At 41.1% G+C, this 7589-nt stretch overlaps 1 pseudogene; it reads left to right on the top strand.

Annotated features, from left to right (window-relative positions):
• Window positions 1-834: 834 nt before the first annotated feature.
• LOC101839208 lies at window positions 835-3960 on the top strand (annotated as a pseudogene).
• Window positions 3961-7589: the final 3629 nt, after the last annotated feature.

Here is a 7589-nt window from a genome sequence, read left to right as displayed (position 1 = left end):
CTTTGCTGATATTTTAGTCTATTAATTTTAGTTTTAGATTTCCATTTTCTTATTGAAATAAGGGAGTATCAACTATCACCTGTCTATTGTTCTATCTCTATATGTCTATCAAAAACATGAACTTTTACTTTCCTTTCATCAATTGCTAATTTATTTTTCTCTTATGACAACATCCTGCCATGATACTTTTGAAAACATCCATGAAAAGTGAAGCCAGACTGTTCCCTCCTTTTCCTGCTGCTGATCTGTGGATGCTGAATGCATTATTGCGAACCTTTCTGACAAACTTGTTGTACCAATCACCTCAGTACTGATTAAAGAAGATAGTTGAACTCAGTGCTGTTTCCCAGTTTAGTTTCACAGTGTTAGAGGTTTAATTCTTCATTTCTATTTTCTTGCATCTTCTGTGACCCCAAACTGAATAGGAACAAAAATGAATTATGTGGCTGGCCACTATTAATGCTTTCCATGCAATCATCCTCCCTTAACAATAACTCCATTAAGTCCAGCAACCTATACTGTAAATTAATTTTTGTTCATACTGTGACTTCTTTCTTGTAAAGTTTCTATTACTCTTAGATAAATTCACTTTAGATGTATGCATTCTCTAACCTTTTTGAAAATAATAAAAATGTAGAATCATATGGGTTATGAGCAGCTACTCAGCATTTATATCTCTTATTTTAATTTTTCAATTTTCAATAATTATTAAGGGTATATTAATTCCTTTTCACTTGCTGTAATAATATACCATGATCAATGTGTCCCAGGGTGTCAGCATGGAGGAGACTGAGTATTCTTCCTTGTAAATAGTGTTGTTTGTATATACTGTAAATGTTGACATCGGTGGGCACTAACCAAGCCCTGAAGAAACTGAGAACAACATCAAAACCAAAACTAGACATAACATAAGCAGTGGCCACAGGCTACTGCAGAGCAAATTCGACTTACACAGATGATTTCCAGCCATAGTGATACTGATTTTGAGGAGAAGGTGAAAAAATTGATTGATATCACAGGCAAAGACCAAGATGAATGTGTGACTGCTTTACATGACTGCAATGGATATGTCAACAGAGCCTTTCACGTTCTCCTGGAAGGAAATCCAGACTCACATTCCTGGGAGATGGCCAGGAAGAAGAATGGAGTCTCTGGATAGAAGGATAGTGGACAACATGAGCCTAATGAAGAAGGAAAAAAAATCGAGACTGTGACAGAAACTATAGTTGAAAATATGGTGGGCCACCAAGGTCGGGGAGAAGTGCCAACTGTGGATGACAGTGTATGCATGGGGCTTTATCAAAACCAGCTGTGGTTCAGGGCCAGGAAAATGGATTGGATGGTGCAAAGAGTGGAAGACCTTCTGGAAGAGGCACAGACAGGCAGAAGAGGCCATGACCGAGACAGAGGTAGCTCTAGTAGGGGAGGGGGAAGGTTTTACTGCTCAGGGGATGGGAACCTTTAGCCCATCCAATTATGCAGAGGCAGCCAGTACTAATGGAACAACACTTGATTTCACTGGAGTTGAGAGGTCAACTTATCCACGAAAATTTGAGACTGCTCCTGGTGCATGGAGAACCGCAACAGAAGAGTGGGGAATTGAAGATTGGAATGGAGATCTTTCTGAGACCAAGATCTTTATTGCCTATAATGTGTCTTCAGTACTTCTGCCTGCAGAGAATGTGACAATCACTGCTGGTCAGAGAATTGACCTTGCTGTTCTGTTGGGGAAAACACCATCCTCAATGGAGAATGATTAGACTCATCTAATCTGGATCCATCTCAGACTCCTTTCCTGGCCCAGCCTCTGGTGTTCAGTATTTCCAAGAAGAATGCCATATCACAGCCTGCTTCGGGGAATACATTTCCTCATCACAGTATGGTGAGCATGTTGGGGAAAGGATTTGGTGATGTTGGGGAAGCTAAAGATGGTAGTACAACAGGCTTCCAGTTCTTGGAGCATTTCAAAACTACACAGGCCCTGGCTCAGCTGGCAGCTCAACATTCTCAGTCTTGAAGCACCACCACCTCCTCTTGGGATATGGGCTCAACAACACAATCGCCATCACTGGTGCAGTGTAATTTGAAGAGTGCAAATGATTCAAAAGTGCACAGTCCTTTTACAAAACGCCAGTCATTCACCCCATCTTCAACCATGATGGAGGTGTTCCTTCAGGAGAAGTCACCTGCAGTGGCTACCTCCACAGCTGCACCTCCTCCACCCTCTTCTCTGCCAAGCAAATCCACCTCGCCTCCACAGATGTCTCTGGGGTCTTCCCGAAACCCAATCCTCCAGCCCTCAGCTGTCTCAGCAGGAACTGAAACAGCAAAAGAAGAAAACCTCCTTGACATCTAAGATTCCTGCTCTGAGAGTCCAGATGCCTGGTTCAGCGGATATCTCAGGCTAAATCTGCAGTTTGGGGCATTGCAGTTTGGGTGAGAGCCTGTCCTTTCTGATTATGAGTCCACCCACATGACTAGCGCCTCTTCAAGTCAGGCTCCTTGTAGCCTGTATACCAGCATGGTCAGTTTCATCTAATCGGAGTCTGGTTATCAGAGTGGTCCAATTTAGTTGACAACTTGTATCTCCCAAAATAATGTTCAGGGCCCTCTATATGAACAGAGATCCACACAGACGCGGTGGTATCGCAGCTCCATCTCTTCATCACCCCAAAAGGACCTGATTCAGGCTAGGGATGGTTTCAGTTCTGTGCAGGTCATGCAGTTACAGACCATGCAATCTGTTGAATGTGCTACAGGCTCTGCAGTGAAATCTGACTCATCTTCTACTTCTAGTAAACCCTCTCTCAATGAAACAGTACCTGCAGCTTCCTTACTAATGGCAGCCAATCAGCATTCGTCCTCTTTAAGTGGGTTGGGCCTCAGTGACAAGATTCCAAATACCGCCACCACACAACACAGCAGTGCGTTATCTTCACAGCAGAATACCCTTGCTTTATCAACATCTTCTGGGCATACCTCGATATCCACTCTTTTACACACAAGTGTGGAGAGCGAAGCGAATTTCCATTTTTCCTCCAGAACTTTCTCTACCACTGCCAGCACTGTTCTGTACCTCTCCCCATGATCAGTGTCTCCTCCAGTCTGAATAGTGTCCATAGTCCAGGCCTTAGCCTGGGCAGCAACTCTACTGTCACAGCCTCAACTCGAAGCTCAGTTGCTACTTCAGGAAACCTTCCTCCTAGAGTCCTGCCATTGTTGCCTAATCCATATATTATAGCTCCAGAGCTGTCACATACCTACCTGTCACAAGTATATGGTTATGATGATTTACAGATGCTCCAGACAAGATTTCTATTGGATTACTACAGTATCCCGTTTCTGACACCCACCACTTCACTTACTGGGAGGGATGGTAGCTGGGCCAGCAACCCTTTGCCTAGTTGGTCTGAGGGATGCCTCCTCACCAGCCCCAGCCACAACCTTGTCCCAACTCCAACAGAACCAGACACAGACTCACCACACCATGCAGCAGAAGTTCCTGAACCCAGTGCTGCCTCATTGTTACATTTACACCAGTCTGCCATACTTCACAGGGATCCGGGCCTCCCCAGCACTGTATCCCCTATGGCTCCTACCTCTTCCAAGCAGTATGGTGTCAATGTCAGTGTGAATGCCTCCACCACCATTTTCCAACAGCCAAGTGGATATGTGTCTCATGGATACAACACTGGTGTATCAGTCACCTCCAGCAACGCGGGTGTGCCATATATCTCAGGTTCTGAGTACTCCAAAACCCGGCAGTCCTTTGAGAAACAAGGGTTTTATTTTGGTACTCCTGCTGCCTCCTTCAACTTGCCTTCAATTCTAGGAAGTGGAGAGCCCTTCAATTCAACCACAGCTGCTGCCTGCACACCTGCCCCCTTTATGCATATTCTGAACCCCCATCATCAGCCACATTCCCAGATCCTTCATCATCACCTGCAGCAGGATGGCTAGACGGGCAGTGGGCAACATAGCCAACCCAGCTCCATCCTGCAGAAGTCCCAGACCAACAAGTCTGCCTGCAACAGCTACAGCTGGGGGCGGGGCAACTGAGGCCCTGACCCTCTTCTCCTGTTCCCATCTTCTGAGAGGGTTTCTCAGCCTGGAAACTATGGAAACAGTATCAGAGAGAGAAAAGAATATGGAGCGATTCTGCTGCTCCACACCCCCAGCGGCCCATCCCACACCTCAGCTTCGTGTCTGTCCCATTCCTATACTATCCCATCCTATTGTATGTATAATAGGGTTTGTCTTTTCTCCCCACCCCCTTTTCCTCTTTGCATTCAAGTTTAGGAAACTTTGCTGTGGGTCCTGCCTTTCCTTCACTTCTTCCTGATCACCATGCTGGTGTATGGGTGAGGTGGGGAGGTGAACCCCGGCCCTCAAATACATATCTACCCAACAGTCATAAGTCTCCTCCTTTATTATTAGGAAAACCAAACAACATACACACACAAAATGACGTCATAAACATGAAAGGCATTGTCATAAAAATAATACACCATGACAAAAGGTGACATGCAAGAAAGTCTATTCTGTCTTATAACTCTGCAAAGAAGGCATGGTAGCAGGCAGCTGGAGCAGGAGAGTGAGGTTATGTCTCCAAACATAACAAAAAGCAGAGAGAGCAAGTGAAGCCTAGTGAGGCTATAAATTTGCAACTTCCTCCTCTAGTGGCACACTTCCTCCAGCATGGCTCTATCTCCAAAAGATTTCATAGCCTCCTCAAATAGTTTTACCAGCTGGACAGCAAATATTCAGATCCCTGTGCCTACGAGAGAGTTAAAAATTCCATCTGATTATAGTTCTTCCACAAACTTCATATGGCTTCTAAATATTTATTTTGTGTCCCCACAACTAAAGACAACTGTTATTTCCTGATATGGAAGTTTCTGATAGATGTTATATTATGGGATTTATGATTTTTATTATAGAAATTTTATTTCCTAAACTCCAACTTCAGTGTAATTATGTGAATACATACTGTAAGTCTTCATTAATTTTCCAATACAAACCTATATGCAGAGAATGGGTGGTTCCAGTTAGAGTTCATTTTTCTAACAAAATACAGTCCTAAACTCTTCTGGTATCATCAGTACATATTGTTTAGACTGACACCCGTATACACAACCAGTAGAGGAAAAGTAAGTTCATGATCCCTGACAACTGCCATAGCATAGAGAAGCCGAGTGAGTAGAACACTAAAATCGTTCACCCTCAACAAAAGTGGTTTTTCTCATTCCTGCTTTACACAAAGTCCCATGAAAGATCTTTTTGCTGTCTGTCTCCTTCCTTTCTTTTATGATATCTACATCAACTCATTCTTCTCTCTCTCTCTCTCTCTCTCTCTCTCTCTCTCTCTCTCTCTCTGCTTTATTTATATTTATCTTCTCTCTTCCCTTTCCTCTTTCTTCTCTGAGGTCTCCTTTTATCAAGTTTTATGAGTTTGGAATTTAAAAAGTTATAAAATAAAATGTAAGTGCTAACAAATCATAGTCTCAACTGAATATCTTTTTTTTTAAATCACATTTTCAATTTTGAGAATTTCATACATGAGTGCTATACCTCAATTATAACCCTCCATTTTCCCCTACTATCTCTCCTACTTTTCCCCAATTTTACTGTCTTCTTCCATAACTATTATTGTTTTAGGTACATGCAAACACACATGGTCTAATAAATCTGGTGTTCTTCATACATACATGTACTTGGGCTGACCACTTGGCATTGGATAACCTATCTGGTGTCTCATCCATGGAGAAAAATAATTCTCATTCTCTCAATAGTATTGTTTACCTCTAGCTTTTCATGTATGTGTGAGGCCTTGTAAAATTTCCATTATCCACATTGGCACATTGATGGAGGCTCTCATCGTGCAGGGCTTGTTTAGGCAACCATATTCTTGATATTTTATGGGTACAGATTCTTTGTCATATCTAAAAGTCACTATCTCACAGATGGCATCCTGGTCTTCTGGATTTTACATCATTTCCCCCAATTTTCCCAATGTTTCATGACCCTTAAGTATAGGGGTTGAGTTACATGTACCAATTAGGGATGGACACCCCACAATCACAAGTCACCAATTGTACTCTCTCTAATAGCCTTTGTCTATTGCAAGAAGGAACTTCTTTGATGAGTGGGAATTATACTTCTCTGTGGGTATAAAAAAAAGTATTTAGAATGAATTCAGAAATTATAGTGCTATAGAAAATGGTGATAATAAGTTTTCCTCTAGTGTCTATGGCTTCTCCAGTTAATGGTTGTTGGCTGCTTATAGTACCAAGCATGATGTACCTCATATGGGGCTGGCCTTACATTCAACTAGATAGCTTTTGGTTTCTCCCAAAATAAAAATGGTAGTACTACATCATTGGGGATCTCTTTCTAGGTCAGTCATTGATGTGTTTCAGAGGGTTTATAGCTGTGTAGGACTAATGTTTGATTTTTCTTTATTGTTATCTTGCTTAACACCTTTCGTGCTATAAACCTAGTACTCAGAGATCAGGCTTTCCAGGTTCTATATCTACATGTCTTATACCCGAAGCGTGTATTTTCAGCAATAGAATTTTATCTTCAAGATGTTCTAAATTGTTTAGAAAACTAAATCATAAAGTTAAAGGGCACTTTGATATCATGTTTTCTGTTCATTTCACCACATCATCTTCCCTATAAATAATCAGTATTTTGGGTGGCAGTCAGGTTTGAGACAGGGTTTCTCTGTGAAACCTTCCTGGTTGTCTTGCTCTGTACACCAAGCTGGTTTCCAACTCACAAAAATCTAACTGCCTCTGCCTCCTGAGCGCTGGTATTAAAGGTGTGTACTTCCACCACCCAGCAAAGAATCAGCCATTGAGCACATAAAATTTTCTTGTCTTTATTGTATAAGAAAAATTAAATATATTCATACTTTAAAACTTATATTTAGCTATTTAATGATTTAAAAATATTTAACCTTTATTTAACATATAAAGTATAAAATAACCATCATTAAATGAACTTTTTTTATAGATGACTTATAAAATTGATTTGCCTTCATAGAATATGTAGATTTTTTGGAGCAGAGATTGTTCACTGATACAAGAGTTAAATGAAACAATATGCAAGGAGGGTCATGAGAAGATTTTGAATGTGATCCTTAAGATGATTAGATTTAATTTGAAAACTAAACACCTGGGACAATACAATTTGCTTTGACTGATGAGAAAGATGGTTGGTGGGATATGGAGATTTGTTCTGTCTTTCCTTGAGCATTGAACCAGCAGCCTGAGACAAAGCACCAGTATGCATGATTGTTTTATTTTTCTAAATAGACTTACAATACTGGAATATGTGAAGATATGAAAAATATTAATTTTAAGATGACGATGGGCTAAGAATGTGGCTCAGTGTCAGAGCATTTGAGTAGCATTTGAAAAACCTGGGTTTGCTTCCAAAACTGAAAAAGGAATAAACTAAACAAGAAACAACCTTGAATAAGTTTTAGCATATTGAGGAAATCTACTAATATTCAGTGATTTTCAAGCTTGATAGATGTTATTGGTTAAACAGACAAATTGGAGAGACAAAGGATCTCTTCCCTA

This window comes from Mesocricetus auratus, unplaced genomic scaffold (assembly GCF_017639785.1).
Source record: "Mesocricetus auratus isolate SY011 unplaced genomic scaffold, BCM_Maur_2.0 Super-Scaffold_15014, whole genome shotgun sequence".
Taxonomy (NCBI): Eukaryota; Metazoa; Chordata; class Mammalia; order Rodentia; family Cricetidae; genus Mesocricetus; species Mesocricetus auratus.
Note: the sequence above shows the minus strand (reverse complement) of the source record. Positions and strands in the feature narration are given on the sequence as shown.